Source organism: Amyelois transitella, chromosome 21, assembly GCF_032362555.1.
Source record: "Amyelois transitella isolate CPQ chromosome 21, ilAmyTran1.1, whole genome shotgun sequence".
NCBI lineage: Eukaryota > Metazoa > Arthropoda > Insecta > Lepidoptera > Pyralidae > Amyelois > Amyelois transitella.
The window spans coordinates 2941368-2966588 of record NC_083524.1 but is presented as its reverse complement, the minus strand read 5'-3'; the positions used below and the strand labels follow the sequence as shown (position 1 = coordinate 2966588).

The following is a 25221-nucleotide window of genomic DNA, read 5'->3' as shown; positions in this document are numbered from 1 at the left end:
ATGGATGGCGCAATCCGAACTTGCGCCAAGAGTGTCTGAAAACATTCAGTGAAGTTATCACTACACTAGTTGTGAATGTATTTTGTTCCTGTTTAAAATGATTTCTTAGCAAGGTTTATATCTATAAATGCTACCCGTACAAAGCCGGGGCGGGTCGTCAGTATCATTATAAATCACGTCTTTAGCCCTGACAGAGTCGATGCTGGTCTTGTACTGAAGTTAAAAAAACATACTGCATGCCCAGCTGATTCTAGTCCCATATGGACTGTTAAGTCAAAAGGCTTGTAAACTTAAGATTCTCTCATGAGCTGGACTAGCAAGCTGTCAATCATCTCGTTTTAAATCATAAAATTTACTGTGACCCTTTTTCAAAGATTATTGACTCTCTCTACTCCTTTGAAACTATTATCACTGTCTGTTTCAGAAGGGATAAAGATGCGAAACGGGTAATTTTGTAGTAAAGTATATATTATGTGTCTGAGCTGCGTACGCGTTGGAGAAGCGTACGTGTAAACTTCTAAAATCTAATAAATGGTTAACTAAAACAGTAAAAGGTAAAGACTACATTTCATTTCCATTTTCTACAATCAAAACTCATCTCTTAAGCCAAAAACTAGCCAAATCAGAAGCCGAGAACAGTAATTAAAAGACGATGGTATCAAAGAAATAACCATTTATCTATAATTAATGTACTCAAAGGCACATTAAGTGAGCGATCCGTTGCTCCTAAGGACAAAATAAAGTAAGGACAGAAACTGATCCATAACTATTATATGTATTAACTTAAATAATAATAATATTTTTGACTGAAATGGATAGAGGGACACTAAAAAAACTTTATGTATTAATCTTAATCACGCTTATCTCAGAAAGTTCTGAACTGATTTATTTAAAACTTTCGCCAATCGCTTTGTTTTTACTCAGCAAAACGTATAGAGTTTGTTTTACCAAAATCGGTTATTAAAAAAATATCATTATTTGAATGAACTTAAGGAATGGCTTTGACATATGAGCATATCCATCCACAAAAATATTATAAATGTGAAAGTGTGTTTGTTTTGCCACAGAAAAACATATGCTTTTAAATAGGTTAAAGAATTGGTGAGACTTTTAGGCGGGAATAGAAAAGCATTTTTGCGAGACACCACTATCAACTGATCGACTGTCGCCATTTTTCAATTCTTAGACCAAGGTTTCGATCTGTGAGTTGCAGGCAAACCATTAACTTGAAACGAACTATAAAATAAAGTAGTTAATCTTCTGTAATCATATCAATTTGTGCTCTCAGCTAGATAACAATGGAATGCGATGGTTGATAGTACAGATAAGAGATAAGTGCCAAGTGGCAACTTATATTGTTTAGAATTGAACATCCGATGGGAACAATGTTGATGGTAGTTTTATTTGGTGGTATCCACTGAGTTGATCTGATGCAGAAGATTATGATCACATTACCTTTATTTGTGGTAACAATTGATACCAAAGTGGTGTTTCGGATGCATTAGTCGAATTTGTGATAGAGGATTTTTGTATTGTAAGTTCATTTTTTTTGATTAATTAAAAAGATTACTGCTTTGGTTAGAATTAATACTTAGTGTGAGTTGTACTATACCTATTATCATAAGGAAACAAGGTGTCAAATCTCTTGCTATGCAAATTGCACCATTTACGAGTAAATTTTTAATATTGTGGTTACTGTTACCGCTAAATTTAAATTTGAGTTAAATTATAACCAAGTCTAAGGTGCTATTGATACGAAGCACGCGATTTTGATATATTTAAAGCTCTAAAGATTTTCTGCTAGACCATCCCTAACGTTATAAGAAGTATTTACCATTGAAAAGCATGGCCTTTTTCTTGATTAGCGATCCGCCTCGGCTTTCCACGGGTAGCATTTATATTATAAACCTTCTTTAGAAAACCCTCTTTCTTACATTTCAAAAAGGAACAAAATCCGTCCAAAAGTTCAAGAGATTAGTGCATACATATGTACATACAGAGAAAATAGGACTAAAACTAGCTGTCCCGGCAAATGTTGCTTTGCCATATAAATAAAGTTTAAGTAATTTCTAGTTAAAAAAAAATGTTAACGGGTATGAAAAATAAATGTTGGCCGATTCTTAGACCTACATACTTAACATGCACACAAAATTTCATGAGAATCGGGCAAGCCGTTACAAAGGAGTACGGGAACGATCATTTTATATATAAGATGTAGCAATAGTGGCGATTACAGTAACATTTGCGTCAAAACGCAACAGTAACGATGCCCTTTCTTAAAGAGCTTATCTGTTAAGACAAAGTTGCACCGAATGGCTATCCAGCTTTATATTCTTCAGATATCTCTCAATAAATGGACGCAATAGAACATTCTTGTTCGCAAAGATAAGACTCGCCACGGCAATGACTTGATATGTTTAAAGCACAGAATTGTTAACTAGGTTAAGAAATAACAAGATTAAATTGAAATTCAAGAAATGGAGATAGAATAAAATTATTATTGATAGTTATAATAAATAATAATTACATTTACCGTATTAAAATTATGAGTTTCTAATATTTATGCCTTTTGATGTAATATTCAACTGACTTATGATGTGCAATGCAAACCGCTGACACTCTCTTAAGCTAACATTGCAATTTAAATTTTTCTTTTAGTTAACTATCTTAAAACCCTAATTCTATCATCGGTCCTTGAGTTTTGTGACTATTGTCTCTGTCAACCTCGTACCAAAGAGGTATGAGTTAGTAATATTATGAGGAAAAGTACTCATATCAGACCAGAATACCAAAAATAAAATAATCCGTTGTAACATCACATCTAAGATATAGAAACAGGATTCGTTCTAAAAATGAAGAACTGGGTTACTCAGCTTATAAAGACCGATCACGTACGCGGACATATATGCCTCGTGAGAAACCCGTTATCACGAAACATATCACAATTTGTTTGGTCGAATGCATACGTGATGTGATGATCCGAAAGACGAAACACGTTAGGACAATTGTCAAAGAAAGGTCACTTTTGAGTCACATTCAATTATTACTGAGAATAACGAAGGGTCTATTTATATTAATTTCACAGAATGCAAATTAACGTGCATTGATAATTAAAAGTGTATAAAGAAAAATTAATATCGGAAATCAAGTACATACAATTTAGTAACTTTTTTGTATTTTCTACTATGAGGTTGCATCAAACGGAAGTACACGAAATATAAGTAATTATTCTAAACACATATCAATAAATAAGCAAATATCAAATATTCTTAAATGATTCCAATAGGAAACTAAAAATTTCACTCGTTAAACAGTAATTTAACATAATTCAGGAACTGAATGTGTATGTTAAACGTTTTAGTATGAACAATACAAGAAACGGCTAATATTATAATAAACAAAAATAAGGAAGTTGAACTTGCCTCAGCCGAAGTGAACGGTCATGAAAATGACAATAATCATGCGTTATTACAAAGGAATGTACAACGCGTTGACATATAATTCAACAAATTGGATAAGGTGCTCGGAAATGTGCCTTTAAAAGCACATTGTGTTGTGCACAATCATTTTGTTAAAGACCTTGATATTTGACACCATTTCGCTTAAATGCATTGTCTTTAGGGTCAGAACCTTGTGTTTCGGCTCATGAGTCTTCGTCATCAGATCGCTTGGCACTGTTTTCTTTATTGTTTTGTAAATGATTGATTTGTGCAGTGTGGTTTCTGGTACCAATAAAAAAAGAATAGGACCACTCCATCTCACTCCCATGGATGTCGTAAAAGACGACGAAGGGATAGGCTTATACACTTGAGATTCTTTTAGACGAATGGCTAGCAACTTATCACTATTTGAATCTCAATTCTATCATTAAGCCGAATAGCTGAACGTGGCCTATCAGTCTTTTCAAGACCTTTGGCTCTGTCTTCCCCGCAATGGACATAGACTTGATTATATGTATGTATGATTTCATCTTCAGTCTAGATGTCTATGTATATCACTTTGATAGTTTCAGCAATTACTTTCATTCTAATTGTGACTCATCAATCAAACTGGTATGTAGTTAAATCATTTGAAAAAGCTGTACTGTACTAGTGTTATAAATCATAATAAGTCATGCAAAGGTGACTATCTTGCCCTGACATTGGAATGCGTTGATCACAGAAGATGGAAGCCTCGGCGATAACCTTAGCAGATTGACGTCAATTGATTGATAACCCGGCAGTAAACAAAATACATTAGATTGATCAATTACGACGACTACCGACGACCTCTTGAACTTTGCAAGATTTGACTTGGCCCTCTTCTGTTGTTGTTTTTGTTATTATTATTTTTATCAACAATCAAATAATCGAATAATATTTTCCTTAATTAATGAAAGAGTTAATGATGTGCGGTGGGAGTATTCTATTATTTTTATTATCAGTTATCCATTGACGTTTAAGTTTGACAGACGTTTTCTAGAAACTTGCTCCGGTGGTATTATTTTCATTATTCCTTATTAACTCTCAGTTATTTCATTATATTTATTTTTATGCCAAATTTCAACAAGGTCTGTTCTGTTTCAATGGAAGACATTTGGTATTTGCTTATCTTTCTTGAATATATTTCTTACTAGAGGCCGCCCGCGACTTATCCGCGGAACTCCGGGATAAAAAGTAGCCTATATGTTATGCTGGGTCTTCAGCTACCTACGTATCAAATTTTATCGTAATCGGTTCAGTAGTTATTGCGTGAAAGAGTAACAAACATCCATACTGACATTCTGTCATACAAACTTTCGCATTTATATTTATTTTATTCATGTATCCTTTATCAAAAACAAATGTATCGAATGCATGAGCAAAATTTATTCAAAATGGCAAAAGAAACCCTATGCAATTGTCGGATTTGACCTTATTTTAGCGTCTTCGCAATACATGCCTTGTAATTCTGTTGGTATTGGCCGGAAAACTGACATTCCACCGCTATTATACGTATTCAACACTACAGCTATTGGTGATTAACAAACATTAGTAGGCGTAGTTGAAATACTTGAGGTTACTGGGGGTTCATACATACATTTCCCGGAAAAGAAGGCAGAGACTACATCTTTCCTATTGCTACGATCTATGCATACATCTTTCGCTTCAACATCACATCATAAAACACGTCTTTGAAGGGTAGCAAGAGCCAATATTGACATAACGTATATCAAATGCCACCAGTATGGATTAATAGTATCATAATTTTCTTTTAAATTTTCAACTGTCCTATTTTAATCTACCGGCTCCCCAGGGCATTGTTACCGTGGGAATTTCGAGACAAAAAGTACCCAATTTTTCCAGGTTATATTCTGACCGTGCACTTTTCATCAAGTTCCGTCCAGCATCTGTTGCCTGAAAAAGTAACAAACAAACATACACACACATTCTGAAAAACTTTCGCATCTATAATATTATAAGAGATTATCAAGATATTAAGTATTTAATTTTATCATTAAAGTAATAATATTTTCGACGCTTCAAAATATTCACACCCATTTAAACTTTTAACAATGCAAGGAAGCCTTGTTTAGCTCTCGCAAAATAGCTTAGGAATTTGATCGGAAATTGTATGATTGGACTGAAAGCGTATGAGTCAATCAATATTGCTCCAATTCTTCGTACCAACCGTTCTTCGAATAGACGATCAGTCTGGAATGAGTTGATCATTAATCTATGACATAATGATAACGAGGTGAATCCTGGTAAAACCTGAAAATATTAAAAAAATCGCTAGATTTTGTGTAGTTAGTCTCATGTAATAGTTGCTCTCTTTGATGCGTAGTTCTGTTTTAAAAAGGTCATTGTTCATATTCAGTTGGAAAAATAAACATACATCCATAAAATCACGTCTCTTTTCCAGAGGGGTTTAGCGAAATTAATCATAGTCATCCTAACGATGCCTTTGAATATTTCTTTTTATTTCCATGATGACATCTTGTCATACTGCAGCTGCTTTACCTTCAGACCCTTGCACAATAAGTAATTCAATCCCACCACGATAGACATTTAATATGCTGGAGACATATAGAAAAATCGTTTTGTTATCTTATAGCGTAATAGCAACATGGACAGTAGCATCGCGACACCATTGCGACGTGGAGGAATGCACACAAAACAAAACAAACTTAACATTCAGCTCGTCAATGGAGAAATAAAGGATAGTAATCTTTATTATAACCGTGATAAAGACGAGCTGGGTGTTGAAGACGATATTGTTTAAGTTGGTAAAGCGTGTACACACTTGACTGAAGAGCTCTTGGTATGGACGCGTTGGCTTTGTTTGCGCAAGGAAAATGTGACTAGATCCTGGCTATTTGGCAATAGCCACCTACACATATTAATATAGCGACTCTTATACCTCCTCGACTATATTTTTTGCTTCGTTATTTAGATGATTTTACTCAAACATGGAGCGTAGATGATTATCATTTCCGGTCAATTAACTGACTATAAAGATAGGACGCGTATGCGCATTATGTAGCATCAGTTCGCGGAAATTATAAACTCATGACCACGCCACCGTGATTAAGAAAATGGATAGAATGAGAAGTTGAAAAAATTGATGTTTCGGGGAATAAATTCCAAAGTAGTGGCAATGACGTGATTTCTTTTTATACCAGTAGCGTTTAACCCTTAGCTATCTTGAAATTTTAATTTTTTTTATCAAATCGAAGGCTAAAGAGCTGGGCCCGAATGTTTCGTAGAAGTGGCCCCATCTCGCGGTGGTTCCAGGAATTAACGCACGTGTGCTTTGATATCGCAACTATATACCTTCCCACTATCGGGTTACTTTGGTTCAACAATAATTATTAGTTAAAGTATACTCTGCCTCTGCTTGGCGCTTTGCTCTCTTAAGATTTTGCAAAATTACCTTGCTTTGCAAATGTACACGTTATTTGTATGCTAAAATTCAGAGAAATTTCCCTTGTGGTTTCAGCCAGATGTTCTCTCAGATTTATGAGATAACTTTATCCTTTGGATTATCAGAGTTCTTTATTTTTGGCCTTTAGATTAGAGTTAGACCTATATTAACAACACGCTGTATGGTTTCTTACTCATATTGTAAATATATTTCTACTTAAATATACTTAATGATGACCTAATGAGTAGGTAAGCTAATTTGCAAAATATCTTCAAACTGCTGACGATAGATGAAGCCTATGGATTTTATATTGTTACATGACTCTGCAGTACTTGTACAATCATTAATATTAGCTTTCGGTCCAATGTTGATAGTATGATGTCATTATGTTTTAGTGTTACGCTAACAATCGGTATGTTTACTTTTTATCTTGTCACAACTCTTATTTTGATAGGCTTACTCATATTTGTTTGTAATTCCTTAGGTTTTCCTGTTTCTTTGACGTCATGATAGTTTACTCTTTCATTTGAAACGTCGACAACATTATTTGGTCGTTCTATTTTGAGCATTGGAATTTTATAATTGTTATCTGCTGTGGGATGTAAATGTATCAAGGAATGTTTTTTATTTGAGCTCGGCTTATGTCAAGTAATAAACAGATTGTTATTTTTTGAGACCGCAAAATATATCTTAAAATATTGCCGAATTAATGTTTTTATAACAATTTTGCCTACGAATGTTCAAATTTCCAATAAATTTAATTTATTTATTTGATAAATACATCTACTGAAAGAGATTTCTATTGAAATAAGTAGCACCTTTATACTACAATTTTTGTAGGTTACTTTGTGTAAATAAAAAAAAAAATTAAAACTAGTCTCACCGTCTTTCTTGGACTGGTTTATATATTATATTGTAGAGTTCTCTGTCAGATCCAATGGTTGACTGGTAGATAATGCATTGAGTCCGCCTTTTGTGCTATACATTTGTACAATAAAGTTTTAATAAATAAATATTGCTTCTATCCTATAGTTGAAATTCACAAAAGCATATAATAAACTAAACTCATTGTCAGTTCGCCTGCGAATTTGGTTTAGCAATGCAAATTGTAATTGGCAGTGCAACGTTAATACATATTTAATTGCACACACCCCGAACATTCTAAACCCCGCCTAACAACTGGTTGCTTTTAATTCTAAGCTCAGAGGATACAACAAGAATAAAACTCATTATAATTGGGATAAGTCCGCTATGGTACATATTCTTACAAATCTACTGATTCGTACATACATACATATATATGATCACGTCTTTATCCCTTACGGGGTAGACAGAGCCAACAGTCTTGAAAAGACTGATAGGCCACGTTCAGCTGTTTGGCTTGATGATAGAATTGAGATTCAAATAGTGACGGGTTGCTAGCCCATCGCCTAAAAGAAGAATCCCAAGTTTATAAGCCTATCCTTTAGTCGGCTTTTACGACATCCATGGGAACGAGATGGAGTGGTCATATTCTTTTTTTATTGGTGCCGGAAACCACACGGCACTGATACTGATTCGTATTTTGTTATATTCTTTTTTTGTGTGCAATAAAGAGTTTACAAACAAACATACTGTTCTGTTAGTGAGTGACTGACTGACAGACAACGCACAGCCCAAACCGCTGGGTCTAGAGACTTGAAATTTGGCATTCTTTAAGTGATCCAGGAGTGCTCTCTAAGGGAGGAATTTTCCAAATTAGCGCAAGAACGACAATTTATGCGATTTATGGTATTACGCGGGCGAATCCGCGGGCGTCCTCTAATATATAAATCTTGTGTCACGTTTAAAACATCGTAACATAAGAGTACACCATCTATATAGTATTTCTTTCCCCAAAAAGTCACACACCAGTAACAGTAAACCTAATTGTATTGGCAAAGTTTTCATTACTGGCATCTAATTTCGTGTTTAAGAAATAAAAATATTTTTCTTCAGTCCCCAAAATCGACTTAATAATCAAAACATGTGTTCCTTTTAGTGTTACATTCAGTGTACCGTAATTTTGATGATGATGGCAGGTAATTACTATGGTCAGCTGTGATTACTGACCCTCGTTCTTGGAAGGTCGTGTTGGAGCCCCGGGGGAAACAGATGAGGGGGAGGGGCTTCCATGCTTCCAGCTTTTTTGGGCTCCGGGACAGCCAAGGTTGTTTTGAGGTAAATACACTGACATGAATAATTACGCTGGACCAAATATTCTGCTGGACGAATGACTTGTGGATTTTTGTTCAAATTTGAAGCGCTGTTCAGAGCATTGTCCGCCATTGTGCATATTTTTTAAATTTATTATTCGAGTATATTGTATTTTTTATGTGCAATTATGAGTTTACGAACAAACAATGATATTTCACACAATAGGCTGTGGTGTAAAATTTTGTGTGTATTGTGAAAAAGAAATCGCTGTTTTTTTAATTTGTCTGTTGGTTTTGTGATATTAATAATTCCGTTTCTTTTGTAAAAAGTAAATATATGTAATTCCAATTGTAAGTTTGCATGCAACATGGGAGCTCACGCACATAATATCAGCGCCACAATGACGAAAATCAATAGGGGGTTATTTTGACATTGTCAATATCAAGTCTAGAATATATTATTGAAGTCGGTGGGTAGCCAAAGGCTTAGATGGAAGTGATATTTTGTTTGTGGAATATTAGTATTAATTCTGAACGGTGATGTGATTTGAGATAAGATTTTTAGAGCATTATAGCAGTCTAAAAAAAGTAACTCGTATCAAAAGTACAGTAGTTAAGAGGCAGTTCAAATATTGGTTTTTATTTCAGAGTAGAATAGGATAATTCAATGTCGTCTTGAAAATCCCTCAATGTCAGCTTCCATTTAGTCCTCTACTTCAGTAAATCTTTGTTGTGAAAGAAAATTGCATCAACAAATTCCACTTTCTCCCATATTTCAAAGTTTTACACCTATCTTCCATTCGTAGAATCTTATTAAAATTAAAATTAACAGATGTTTTTATTTCGATAATTATCAATAGTAGATTCTTTCAAAATAATAAAATGGCCTATTAAAATACTCCTAAAAATTCAAAAAATCGTATAGCAACATCAACAACAATTGATTTCTCAAACCTTCACCGAGCAAAAACCGCCAATCGGTCTACAATCGTTAAATGAGAAACAATGGAAATCGGTAAAAGTGATAGATTGTAAAATCATACAATGTCTCAGCTTGCGAGACAGACGCGTCCAAGAGACAAGGGTGATCATTACACAAAATTTAAAACGTACCAAAGTGTCCATAAATATTGGTTATGAACATGCCACTAAGTTACGCCGGACAAAAAGTAGCATTAAAAAGTCGACTGACTAACCCGTTTATGTAGGAATGCGGGGGAATCTGTCTATAGATGAAACTCGGCATTTCTCTTACAGAGATCAGTGGACACCTACGGTTTTATATTTAAAAAAATTTATTAGATTTTTGAGTATTGTAGATAGTTTAACTCTATCTAGCTATAGCTCTCTCTGATCTATTCATCTATAGTATAAATCATATTTAAGCGTTAAAAAAAATTGGTAGGTTTAAGTGGGCAGATATATTTAACAGAAAAATTCCGGTATATCTTATTTTATTTCAGATATGATAAGATAACGTCAATTAATATCTATATAATTTCTTCACAATAACACCTAGGTAGCAACACAAATCTGAATCTTAATGCAATTTTTATAGTATTGTTATTTATTGTCGTCTAAGGAAAATGCTTATAGACTTGGGATTCCTCTTGTAGGCGATCGACTAGCAATCTGTCACTATAAGAAACTCAATTTCATTATAAAGCCGTACAGTTGAACGTGACCTTTCAGTCTTTTCAAGACTGTTTGCTCTGTCTACCCCTCGAACTTACTTTCGAATTTAATCTGTGTAATTTCCAAATATTTTTATTAGCTCTGCTAACCTCGTCAATTATAAAGGTGTGTTGTATACAACTGGGATTCTGCACCACAAAGATGCATGGCTTGGTATAAATATAGGGCTGTAATTACATGCGACTGACAATACAGATTATAATAAAATGCAGGCAGAAACTGGTTGTTTGTTTGTTTAATACCGCTGCTAGTGTTGCCGCCAGGTATTCCAATAACAGCAATAGTATCGATAAGTCTATCGATATAATCGAAACTGTCGATAAAGTCCATAGTATCGATAGCTAGTTTTAGTGCGAAAAACGGTAAAAAATTAACTTTTCGGTAAAGGGAAATACTATCGATAATATGCGACCAATGATTATAAGGATATCGATACTAAGGCCAGTATGCTATTTGACTATAGGCCTTTCAATATTATAGATGACTAGCTTTCACACGCGGCTACCTCCACGAGAAAAGTACCCAATGTCCTTTGTACTCCACAGTACACGAGTATGTATGCAAAATGTCAGTATTTTTGACGTAAAAGACAGACAGAAATAGCTTAATTTTATAAAATAGGATACAACAAGACAAATTAACACAGTTTCACATTTATAATATTAGTAAAGATTTCTTGGGGTCGACTGTCGATTATCAAATTATCGATAGCTCAGCAACACTAGTGGCTACCGTTTGACAGGCAGTGCTGGAACGGTAATATATCGAGTTAAGATTCTGCCTTGATTATGATATATACACCCTACGATTATTCGCTCGAATTCGCTTTTAGTTTGCGATAGTTTACGTCGCGTCGGTAAATTTTACTTATTTTGAATACGTCAAGAGCGAACCCTGATAATAGTAGGTAACGAAGACGTAACAACACACACATATGCAAACCGTACATCTTTATTATTTACGGGGTAGACAGAACATGTCTACTTTTAGGATTATTCTTTTATTTTAATACATTCAATTAAATTCATTCAATTACGCCGCCCGGGAGCATCATCGATTTGAGTTAACTGCACTTTTGCACGTGACTTGCACTGTTACGATAATGATGCGATGATTAAGTCATTTCTTATTAAAATGATTCAAATGCGAATTGTGCTCAAAATTTTAGGTTACAATAAAATTTATGGCTTCTGTTTTTTTTTAATTCACTTTATTCGAGATACGAGATAATAAAAAAAAGGGATATTATTGTTTCATTTATGGTACTGAAAGATGTTTTTTTAAACAAATGTTGGCAGACATAAAATCTTTCCACATAATACGATTTCCGCATACATCTTTTGTTACTATAATTCTTTTCTACTTGACAACGATGCTATCAAAGAAAAATTCTATACATATCCTACTTATTTAAATCGTCGTAAAGATGATTCAGTCTGAATTCTTTCATTAATAAAGATAATAATTAAGTGAGTACTCTAAAAATATTTTTATTATACTACTTTAAAGCTTCTTTATTGAGATCTTGATCCTGTGTAAGAAATACTTCGCATTCCATACATATGACAGTAGTCACACGTGTTCCAAAGGAATTTAAAATTTATGGGAGTCTGGATGAAAAGGCATAGACTAAAAGAACACTTACTTGTAGAAGTGGAGGAAAAGACTCAATAAAAGTAATAATGTAGGTATTTATAGTGTTCTTTTATAGTTTCTAATTCGGGGTGATAAAATTTATGACAAACAGGTGATCTTCATTCTCTTCATATATTCATATAATCACGTCTATATCCCTTGCGGGTTAGACAGAGCCATAGAAAAGACTGATAGGCTACGTTCGGCTGTTTGGCTTGAGTGATAGAATTGAGATTCAAATAAATTGGCAGGTTGCTAGCCCGTCGCCTAAAATAAGAACCCCAAGTTTATAAGCCTATCCCGTAGTCTCCTTCGACATCCATGGGAAAGATAGGGAGGGAGTGGTCCTATTCTTTTTTCTATTGCCGGGAATAACACGGCTCTCGTGAATGTTAGAAAACTATCGATAATGTCAGTGACAACACTAGCAATATCAAGTATCTTATTGAGCCGTGGAATGCGTATCATAAGCGGTCGGCCATTTCATAAAAATGTGGCCGGCCGGGTTGAGAGGTCACGGCGGTTTCCGTTGGATTCCCAACTGTCATTTCAATAACGTAGATAGATAGTTGGTTTTATTTTTTTTGTTATTAGTAGATATCTACGTGCCTAAATTTATAGAAACTACCTACGCATATTTTATTTGAAACATTATATTGTAATTATACGATGTATACAGGGATATAGTAGCAGGATCATGACAAGTTGCATAATTTAGTCAGTGCCACTCCGGTAAAGAGCCTGATATTATTTACATATGTATGTTACTTACAAAAAAGTTTGCAATACTCATTGAAGTCATTTATGTTCTAAATTTTAGGAATAGGAGAAGATTTTTTCCAAGTAATAGGAAATGGAAAAATTTGTGAAACTTATGGAAGAGAAAGACCAATCTATACTTAATGTTATAAAGCAGAAGAGTTTGTTTGTTTGAACGTGCTAATCTTAGGAATGGTTCGAATTGAAAAAATCTTTTTGCGTTTAATAGACCATTTATAGAGGAAGGCTTAAGGCTATATAACATCACGCTGCAACTATAAGGAGCAAAGAAATAATGGAGAATGTGAAAAAAAGTACGGGGAAAATTATTCATCCTTCAAATTCAGGGAAAAGAGATGAATGGAGGGCGCTCCACACTCCACCGACAAGAGATAACTCTTAAATACAAGAAAAGTAGAAATTGGGTCAGCTTTTGTAACAAAAAACAAATTCAAGTGCGTTAGGTCAGACTAAAAGGGGGATGGCGATGGTATATGACGAAACAAATAAAAAAAAAACTAACAGACTTTTGCGACCAACCAGTGTCATGGAGCAAAAATATAAGCGAAACGCTAACACTTCAATTGACTCGTGTAAACCCAGTTTATCTCGTCCAACAGTTTTTGTACCATTTAAATAATTATCGTACGGTTGCAGTCAGCTACCGTACAGCAAATTGCACATTTTCAGATGCCTACTAATTGTGGGGGGAGATGTGGACGAAACTGTACTAATTGCTTGGGCCAGAGGCGAGAATTTATCAGGGCTGGCAGAAATAATAACGCTGGTATTAGTTTTTTGTCCTGTATTGACAGTTTCCCCTGGCGTTCCAGCCTCTTGGTCTATTTTGTATCCAAAAGAAATCATAAAAAATGGTCAGAACTTTTGTAATTTTGTTTCTTGTGACTATCAGTATCGATGTTAATGATAAATAAGTAAATAAAAAAAATGTAAAAACCTTTCGCTAAACAAATAAAATAAAAAAACACCCCGGTTACATCTTCTGGAGAGGAGCCCAGGGGGCGCCTTTTAGACCATCCCCATTTTGCGTAATAAAATCTATTTCAGATTGGGTAAGTCAGGTTTTTACATGAAGCGTTTCTCATCTGACCTCCGCAACCGTTGTAGAGAACTATAGGCCATTGTGAATGTTAGATGATCAATTCTTTATTAACAATAGTACTTAGAATGTTAAAAGAAATAAAAAACAATTTAAACGTTAATTAATTAACATGGCAACACTTACACGTTGTGTTGTAACTTTCTTCAAATAACTGTTTGGGTAGGTTAATTTTAGGGTGTAATCTAACCCTCATGAGGGTTAAAGGTGTATAAGTTAACCCTTGGATAAACAATGTTACCATAGTAACTTATAACTACTATCGATTTGTATTAAAAGTGTAGTCGAAACCTACCGTGACAAAAATTAAACAGTAAAGTACAGAATAATTTCCGTTCTTTTAAGTTACATCGATAAAGTAAGGGAATTATTTTTATTATCTATCGATCAAATAAAAATGTTTAAAATTGCTTCTAATAACAGCCAGTAACATTCATAAAATTATGCTGTACCAAAAAAAAAGTTTAAGACCATAAAAAGTCTCCATTTGAAAAAAGAAAAATAGTCCAGTCAAAGTGTGAAAAATCGACAACAATAAGTCACTAAAATCTCACTAAAATATACACAAAGAATCGTTTAGCGTCTGATGCTGGCCGCGTAACACGGCAGCCCGTCCTTGTAAATCCTTACCATAAACCAGAATAAAAATAAAACAAGTTTCTTCGTATAGTCTAAGAGCTCGGCGGAGAAATGCGCATTGTTTTTTGTAATTTTATTTGGGAAAAAAGTGTGTTTTAATAATAATTTATCGCTTTGTTTCTTTATGTATCGAGGTTAAAAACGTTAAAAAATATAATTTTAATTTCTTTTGGATTACTTCTGTAGATCTATCTTAAATATTCTGCTCTTTTGTTTTATATCTAACTAGCGACCCGCCCCGGCTTCGCACGGGTGCAAAATTATAAATGTTATTAGGTACATAAAAACCTTCCTCTTGAATCACTCTACCTGTTACAAAAAACCGCATCAAAATCCGTTGCGTAATTTTAAAGATTTAAGCATACAGACAAACAGACTAAAATAGCGACTTTGTTTTATACTATGTAGTGATAATGGACATGGAAATTGACACAAAACTGAAAAATGTTGTCGTAATCAAATCCATAGAGACGTCACCTGAGAATTTGACCGCTATGTTATGAATACCAAATAAAGGGCTTTAATTTCAATGAGCCACGCGACTAAAATATTTGAAGATACAATACAATTTCGTCCGCCGCCTCCCGGCCTTCGAAATTCTTTGGTATATTAATAATGCCCACGGCTGGGCATCGGAATGTGACTTTCCTTGCTTCAATCATAAGCGGATGACAGCATGTCGCATTTTACTGGCAACTAGTGTTGTTGAACTATCGATAGTTTGACTGTCGATGAATTCGGAAATTTGATGACGATAGATTCGAGGTTCGTTCATATTGAGAGATGATATTATAGAACCAAGATGACTATTAAAGTTATATTTATGTATTGTACTAATCTGCAATTCTTGTTATATTACATATGAAAGTTATGCAGAAATATCATGCAACTTTGCTAATAATTGTAAAAAAAAACATAATAAGTTAAAATTTCAAGAGGTTTAAAGCGTACAAAGTCGCGGATAACAGCTTGTACAACATAAAAGATAGTAATGTGCAATATGAGATGTGCTTCTGATACTATCGATAGTAACATATATTTCAATGTTCGTTTTATTTCAAATAGAAGTGGTTCTAGACCAGTAACAAAAAAAAGCTTTCATCGATGGCTCGTTTTGTTACAGGTTGAGATGTCGACACTATAAAAAGCTATCGATACTATAACTTTGCGGCAACACTTCTGGCAACACTTTTAAATTTACTCGCCATAATAAACCTTATTCGACGATAGTTCTTAAATTCTTAAAAGGAATTTTAATTGATGTTGAGTTGGAGGTATTATTTGTTCTTATTTATGCTTAGGAATGCTTGTATGACGTACCTATGTCTTAAGTAACAACCGCTAAGACTTATCAATATGCTAATGGTAGTCGTTATTAAGATGAGTATTATGAATACAATGTTAGCGCTTATCTATATCGTACCTATTATTTTATAAATTGTGGTTTGAGATTCATCGGTTAACTCCTTTGTACTGTTTGTCAGTGTTGTTTTAGTTTTTTTTACGTGAGAATATGATTTATCTAGGCAGTAACAGGATTCGGGTATAGAGAATCTTACATTAAGTTTTAATTCAAAGTATTCCTTAAAATTTGGCAATTCTAAAAATTTAAAACTTCTTTCGTTTACCTCGTTCTAAATTCAAACGGTGAAGGTAGAACGCCTCGTCCTCAACTAAAAGCGGGTCTCCTTTTCAATATTCGAAATCGGAAGTTTTTTTTAAATTATCCGGACAAACAATTGTCTCGAATACCACTAGGTCTAAGAAAAAAGGGTAGAACTATTTAAAATAAAAAACTGTCGAATGAATTTTTCAAAAATTTAAAAAATGCTAGGATTAAAAATCAACCACTTTTGAACGAATCATTCTAAAATTGCCAGGACTAAAAATTAAAAACCTCTTTCGAATGCCTCGTGAAGGACGGGTACGCCTCGTCCTCGACCTCTGGTGGCGACCTCAGCGCGTGCCCATTGTTGCAGCCCAGCTAATGTTACACCAAGTCATAAAATCGCGTTTGCTTCACATGCGCACACGTTGAGGTTTTGCGGGACATAAAAAAAAATCTTTAAAGATTAACGAGCTCAAGTTGTTTTCGAAAATTTCATTTTAAAAGATGAAAAATCTGAAGTCGTAATTAAGAGATGCCTCCTCATACAATTTAAATCCACCTTATTGACAAATCCAAACGGTGTTCCTAACTCGCTTCTGATTCTCTACATGATTATTCTCTCACTCTCTTTGTTGGAAATCTTTCAACTTGCCACGGTCCCCGCTGTATGCACACCTTTTCGCTTCATCTACATTCGTCATTTTCTTCATACAGGCTTGTCGATATAAATATATACGGGACAATTTACACAGATTGAGTTAGCCTCGAAGTAAGTTTGGGACTTGTGTTACGAGATACTAACTTAACGATACTATATTTTGTAATAAATATGTAAATATGTACTTATATAGATAAACATCCAAGACCCAGGCCAATCAGAAAAAGTTCTTTTCTCATCATGCCCTGGCCGGGATTCGAACCCGCTACCTCCGGTGTCACAGACAGGCGTACTACCGCTGCGCCACAGAGGCCGTCAATATAATCTTTTGCAACTTCAAATTTGTCCCGGATATAATCGACAACATAGTCCCACGTCCCCGATCGCGCCCGGTAACCCGAGAGTGTATTCTCTGGACGCGTCCGCGTGCAATGAACGACCTCCGAGACGGCCCTTGCTGTACAATTATATTTCATACGCTTGTGTACTACGCCATTCTGAGAGCGTTCTTATTTCAAAAACAATTGAAAAATGGAATGCTTATTTTTGTTTTAAAATATTTTTATTGGATTTTTTTTAATGTTTTTACAACATAGCGACTCGTTCTAAATTCGAAATGTTTTTTTTTTTGTTATACACAACTCTAATATTGACACATTCAGCTGGATTAAAGATGGAATTGAGATTTATAAAGTGACAGGCAACTAGGTCATTGCCTAGAAGAAGAATCCCGAGTTAAGAAGTCACTATAACAACATTATTGGACGCCTTTGATAATGGGTTGTGGGTTACTGCGGGATCACGAATAGCATATACCGAGATATTAAAGTATTAAAAACTCGTGACTTTACCTTCTGAATCACTCGATGGACAATTTGTAAAAGACTTTTTAAGTGCTGAGCGTATAATGTCAAAGGCGTGAATCATTCCGGTATCTTAAAATATGTCAAATGTAGATTTAGGATTGCATATTATGCAATAAAACAAGAGTATAAGTGATATTTTTCAGTCACATGTATTTTATTTTATTTTATGCATCTATTTGTAAAAAAAGGTAAACACGTTAAACACTTGACGTTACAGTAATAAGTTTGTTAATATATAAGTATAAACGAATATTTATTTGCTTAAAAACCTTATAATCTAGGTTTAACTTTTTCATAACTCTATTTATGTTAGATACATAAAGTATTATATAAATCATTTTTATAACATTGAAGGGTGTCTTCTATTTGACTGATTCACTGGTTTCAACATAGTCATAAAATACATCTTAACACATCGCCCTGCGGGTAGCGACATTACGTTGTCTCATGGATAGACCAACCGAATGATTTATTAGTTCTTCGACTCAAGTGTAATTTGTGTGAGCAAAATCTCTTCCTATTTTTGGATTGACATTTTGACATTGAATTAATGTATACTTTAATTCAATGTCAAAATGTATGGTAACCTTAAAAAGAATCGTAGTTATTATATTAATGTAATGGTTACTATTGCTTACCTGTGTTGTCATATTTTTTTCTTGTCGAATGCTTAATTATATGTAGTAATCTTCATCATAATACGTGTATTAGTCAATTCATTTAATTATTTAAACTAAAACAAATTATATGTAAATATTCTTTATTAATTAAATCTAGACATCATAAATAAATTCTATTATTAATATTATAATTATATGTCTTTTTGTAAAAATAAAGATATAAAAGTTTATTGAAAGCTGTGAGCAGTTAAAACAAAATGATATGATATCAGAATTAAAATGATATATTTTAATTCAGATACAATTTTTTCATACGAGACATTCCCACATTGTAAACATTAATTTTAGTGGCTAAAATGAACTCTAGATCTACTCTAGTCCTATATTTTAATATTTTTCGTTTTTGTAGTTGGAGAAACTCTCCATACTTAGAGGTATGATCATGAACAATCAGGAAATCAAGTCTTGCATCCTATGCAATCCATCTCCAACAATGGCTTCTATTATATACAACACAAAACGTGGCGAGCACGCGAATTCCAGGAACCAAATATTCCCATCCTTAGGGAATTTCAATTTTTTTTTCGCCCATTTCTCACGAGGTGTCCAACTTGGTTTTTTTTTTTTCAAATTCCACAAGTGTTTACATTCAAAGGGCTCAGGTAGATTTTTTGAATAAACCTTTGCATAACTGACTATTACTGATGCGTTTTAGTTCTCTAAGTGCTGGATGCTTGAAGTTAGTAAATGCAACAGTAGTATTTCTGTATCAATATTCGTGATAGCTATCTATCTGTTCTTATTAATATATTTTAATAAGTATATTCTACAAGACTATTAAAACTTCTTTTAAATTTTAGATTTAAACATTTTTTACCATATAAGTAGCCAAAATTTAATACAAAAAAACCCGAAGCTTTTTTTTTTACAAAATTTAATATTAAATAAAAAAGATAGGATCACTGCATCTCTTTCGCATAGATGTCGTAAAAGGCGACTATGGGACAGGCTTATAAACTTAAGATTCTTAAAGCCGACAGCCTAGCAACCTGTCACTATTTGGATCTTAACACCATCATTAAGCCAAATAGCTGAACGTAGCCTATCAGTCTTTTCAAGACTGTCGGCTCTGTCTGGCCCACAAGGGATATAGACGTGATAATATGTATGTATGTATATATATGTATATATATATGTATATATATATATACTTAAGTATTCGATTACGAACTCAGTTTGGTATTTCACGAAAGCGTCGTATATCTTATAACAGTTATGTTAATTGATTCGGAGTGTTTTGATAAAGGGTTTTAGCGAAATTGTTACACAGCCAGAACAAGTGATGAATGCGTTTCATAAATTTTAAAACGCGCAATTATCTAGTAATAGCCGCCATGATGGCGATTAGCGTTCCAATGTGATGGTTTGATTGCTACAAAAATATTTATAGCATTGATCACTGGTTGAAGAACTTTGTTGGTAACACTCATTATTGACAATAAAATGTTAGTATTGCTAAATGCAACAGTAAGTTTTTCATTACAATTATGCTATAGAATAACAGCAATTCATTTATAGCGTTATTGTCTTTTTATGCGACGTTCGTTGGTAGTTTAATTACACGTCTTAACTTGGAAGCAGCAAATCAAGTGCAACACAGTTCTTTTTCAATAATGGAATAAATAAAATGTTTGTGCCGCGTCTAAGCTGTCATGTGTCTGTGGCGCATACCGCGCCCGTAACACCGGGAGCGCTGGGTCCAATAATAAGAATATGAGTATAAAAAACGAATACGTCAAAATGCGAGTTTCGTGCGCCCGCGCCTCTCGTACATTTTTTGTACTTTTTTTTTTAATTTTATGTTTTTTTTTCTTTTTCTTTCTCTCTCAGAGCATAATCGTATGTAACGCTAGACTGCATTTGGGCTCAGTATATTAATATTAAATTCGGCGAATTTCTTTGTAAAGGATGAAAGGAGTTATGACGCGTCCCTATGGTCTTGAAGACTTTTTATTAATGTTCTGTAGTGGTGTACAACCATATAAATTTTTCTTAGTAATGAAGAAAATGATTTGTACATATTTTAAGTAAGTACAATTTTTTTGTTTTGGTGAATATAAAATATGACTTAGCATTTTAAATGTAATATTTATGATGTTGTTTTATATGTGAAATAATAATTATTATGATACCTATACTATATTTTATGTATGCATGTAAAATACATGTTAATTTAGTTAATATATAAACATACAAAGTATATCAATAGATCCTTTCTTTCGCTATGTTGAATTACCTCGATTTGGTCTGGAGGTTATGATAATGGAATTCGAAACAACAGTCGTGGGTTCAAATCACGCATAGCATGGTTCCACAGATAGTGAATTTTCTGTCACGTATCTTCTAAGAACATGCTAGAATAATATTTGTGTTCATATTTAGACCGTTTCTTCCATAGAAATCGGTCATGAGAACGTAAATAACATTTTTTTTTGTATAATCATAAATGTTTTTCACTTTTTCGTGATTAGAATCGTACGTACGTTACGTCTGCCGTGAAAAATATTAAGCGAGAATAATTTTAGAGAATCAAGCCATATTTAAAAAAAAAATTTTTTTGGACTTGTTAAGTAATCATCAGTTCTGTGCATTATGCAGTACTTCAAAAGGAATACATAATTTTAAAATATGTTTACCTATTTATTATACTTACTTAAAACTTGAGTGTTTACTTGCATTAAATGTACCTGTTTATAAAGAGTACATAATGTTTTATTAAATATCGCGGCGTGGTATTATTTTGGACTTCATGATAACTCTACTACAGTATTTATTAAAAAAAAGCTTCTTCACTTCATTTTCTGAATCTCTGTTATGTCATTAAGCCATCTGGCGGAACATTGATTTTTTAGCTAGCCGTAAAGTAAAGACGAGACGTAAAATCCATAGGTACACATATTTTTTTATTCGAACATATATTTCCCCCAACAATTCGAGTGTCGCGTACCGTCAGTACCGTGGCGTGGTATTATGTTGTAATGGCAATCATCTTTATAATATGGTAATGTCGGCTGCTCGTGGGCTCGCTTCTCGCAGGAGATTGCTCTCGACGGAGCCTGACTTGGCCTGTAGAGGTGTTAAGATATAGACATGACAATAATATTGAAAAATAAATTTTGTTTTTCTTTTTATTTATGTATTGTCTAAACCTTCTTGATTTACTTTTACTGGATAATTAAGACATAAAATTTATATGGTAATAGTGAAAATAAAGATGTAAAAATTGATCAAAAGAAATTATGTTGTTTTCCTACTCGCTAAGGAATGCAAGAATCAATTTTGTTTCCTAAATAATTACTAAATGAATGGAAAAAATAATTATTTCATTGGAACAAATTTATTTCAATAAAAAAATACTGTTCTAAAAGTAATTCAAACCAATTTTTACAAACAAAACAAAATAAAAGAAAACATACATTTTCTATTCAAAATATTGATTTTTTTTTTATTATTTACATTCGAAAAACCATTCCTTTAACATCGAATAAGTGCTCACTTCTAAATCTGAATTCAAGAAAGAAATGCCGGGTCTACACTGACCGATGGCCAAGCCACGGGAGGCGTAAAACATCCCAGGAATTTTAATCGCATCCCAGCCGCTTCGGGCAATAAAAACAAAACGCAGGCAGGTTGAATTTTGGATATACAGCCATACCGGTATCTAGTACGACCTTCGAGGCATTGTCTTTGGTTTAGTCGGAGTTTTTTTTTCTATCAGTTGCCGAAGTAGGTAAATGTGTGCAAAGAAAGTTTAAGACTTAAGTTTAAAAATTTACCTGAGCTAGTTATTTTATCGTCAGTTCTATCAGGTATCTTTTACGACCTTAAGTTATAGTCTTTTGAATGTTGAGGAATTTTTGAGTTTCTCATATCATCTCATATATCATATGCCGAAATAAAGAGTAAATTTTGCGACTAGCAAAATTACTCGACGCGTTGTATAGGTATTTGGATTGTGAGGAATATTTGGGTTTGTACGATAAGTTGTCGTGTGCAGAGGAACTTTGGGATGCGCTAACTTTAAGTATAAATAAGAACGTATTACAATATGTAGTATCTTGGATTAGTTACCCGTAACACAAGTCTCGTACTTGGTACTTTGGAGCTTAAAATAGTGTTTAATTTCCTGTACATTATATTTGATTATTAGGATATCAAGTATTATATGATCACCAAAAGGACTACATGTTTGTGTGTTTTTACGTATAGTAGAAATTATTTCGAGTTTAATTAGTTCATAATAAATAGAGTTTTATCATAGTGGCCTGAGAAGGAGCTTTTTAACCGAGATTTCGAAAAGAAGACACTAGACTATCTTTATCAGACATACATTAATTAATTATCCGCGTAAAAGATTACGTCATGAAATAAAATACAATTTTAAAGGGAATCTGTACAAATGCTGGCCGTATACAGCAGATAGGCAATGAAAAGAAAAAGGCGTTAAATTAGTTCCGTAGCCGTGTGCGGGAGGGAGATAGAAGTACATCTGTTAGTCACTGGTGAGAAAGAGATAAAAGGCGGAGACTGGGTCGAAAAACAACCGGTCTAAGGGGAGGCAGATGCTCGAAACCCCCACAGCAAAACAGATTCCAACATTAAGAAAATAATTATTAAAAGTAATTTACATCCTGCCCCGGTTTACTATTGATTTACAATTGGACGGCCTCTGGCGCAGTGGCAATGTTTTTTTTTGGATTAAAACTTGAGGTATCATTTTCGATCCTCGGCCAAGTCATAATTGAAAACTAGATTTTGGGTTTTCCTTACTACAACACAGGTTTTGAACTTCATTGTGCTCAATCTGTGTGATTTGTATATATTTTATTTCCATTGAAAAGATATAAAATTTCCAAGAGAAGAACGTTTATAACAGGCAATAGAAATATTTAATATACATACATATAGAAACATATATTATATATAATATAGGCAACAGAAAAACTGGTGAACGTATTATTATTTTATTAATTTAATAACAAAAGCATCCAAAAGGCAGAACAAAAGTTTAGGTCAAGCGGGTTTATTATTATATGTATTTAATGTGTTTTGGCCTTATGATACAAGTGAATATTTCAAATAGTCTTCCAATAGTTTGTTATTTTTGTGTTTACCTGAACATCCGATGTTTTAAAAGCTATTAGTTTGGAATACCACGAAGGAATTTTGGCATACGGCCAAATTATGTCGGTCTTTATCTGTTTTACTTTTTAATAGTTCACTTTACATTCTTGATTACAAATATTATTTGTTGAATTTGTTCGTTTAATCAACAAAATTCCGATAAAATATTATGAACATACGTAAATTATCAGCAGATAAATTAAAACCGTATTAAATAATGCCGCTTTGAAATTACTCGACCAGAACAAATTCAAACCGCTCTAGTAAGAATTGCGTGAGAATAGGTTTAGCCTAGACCGAGTGCACTTAACTAATTAACAAGTTATGCCTATTTCATTATATCTCGGACAGCGAGTTAGCAAGCCGTTTCAAAAGGCCGTACTCCGCCTCCAGTGCATCTTGTATAGCGCATTTACGAACTTGGCCCAGGACAAGATTGCAAATGCATGTAAAGGAATTCCGGAACAAAAATGCGCGTCTACCTGCACAGTGGCGCACAGATGCAGGTTTCTCGCCCCGCGTCTCTCGCGGGGTGCCATTAAAAAGCGTAAATGGATTACGTGGAAAATCTGAGAAAATCGCGATAATTACTGCACGCGTCACCTGGACGCCGCGACCGTCGCCGCCACATGTGCTAAGGCCATCTTTTTGCATTCCGCGGCGCTGTCGCCGCCGCTGCTTTACTGAATTACAGTGATTACGACAATTGTTTATAGTCGCCGTTAACGAAGCGCTACTAAATAGCTAACGTGCTTATGACGCTCATAACTTTCATAAGCGGGTCTAATCAAGCGGAATTTTGCGGCTAATGCGCTCGGACGATTCAGTTATTACTTATGCAAATATGCGGATGATTCGCGTACAGGACACGGGACGGGGTCACCGAGGGTCCGTTAGCGTGTCGCTCCTGCCCGACACCTCGGCGGGCCGCATTTTCGATTCGACGAACTTATTACGACAGATGGCCGCGGCCCGGGAGGCGGGAGCGGCCCCGGACCCCGGCTCTTCGGAGAGATCGACCTCCGAAATGCGCCCGAGATTGCATTCTTTCGGCGGCGCGGGCGCATTCCACTGCGCACCATCCGAACAGCGCGCGCCCGCGCCAGTCGACGCGCGCCCTTTTGGGGGTTAAGATGTGTCCGTCGCGGCCGGCCCTCACGATGTGGTCCCAGCCGCCTCCCCCCGAACCGGAGCCCGAAAAGTCGACGTTTCGTGCCCGAGCCGCGTCCGCCGGTGCACACTCACACTCCTGGTGCCATGGCTGCTTCGGAAGCAGCCGGCTAGCCCGAATGGTCCGAGAGCCTGAGTACGGCGTCCGCGTTGATCCTACCTCTGCGAGGCCGGCCGGCTTGCAAGTGCGGGATGAGCCCCAATATC

General features: G+C 34.6%; 1 protein-coding gene across 2 annotated transcripts in view; it reads left to right on the top strand.

The window, feature by feature from the left end:
* LOC106136642 (protein kibra) overlaps positions 1–25221 on the top strand; it is a 70062-nt gene that overhangs the window by 23434 nt on the left and 21407 nt on the right. The window contains exon 1 of one of the 2 annotated variants that reach the window (XM_060950246.1): positions 1380–1534. The exons of the other annotated variant lie outside the window; for it this stretch is intronic. The gene's annotated coding sequence lies outside the window, so the exon portion shown is untranslated. Of the gene's footprint in view, positions 1–1379; positions 1535–25221 lie in introns of those variants that run through there. 2 annotated transcript variants of the gene reach the window in all.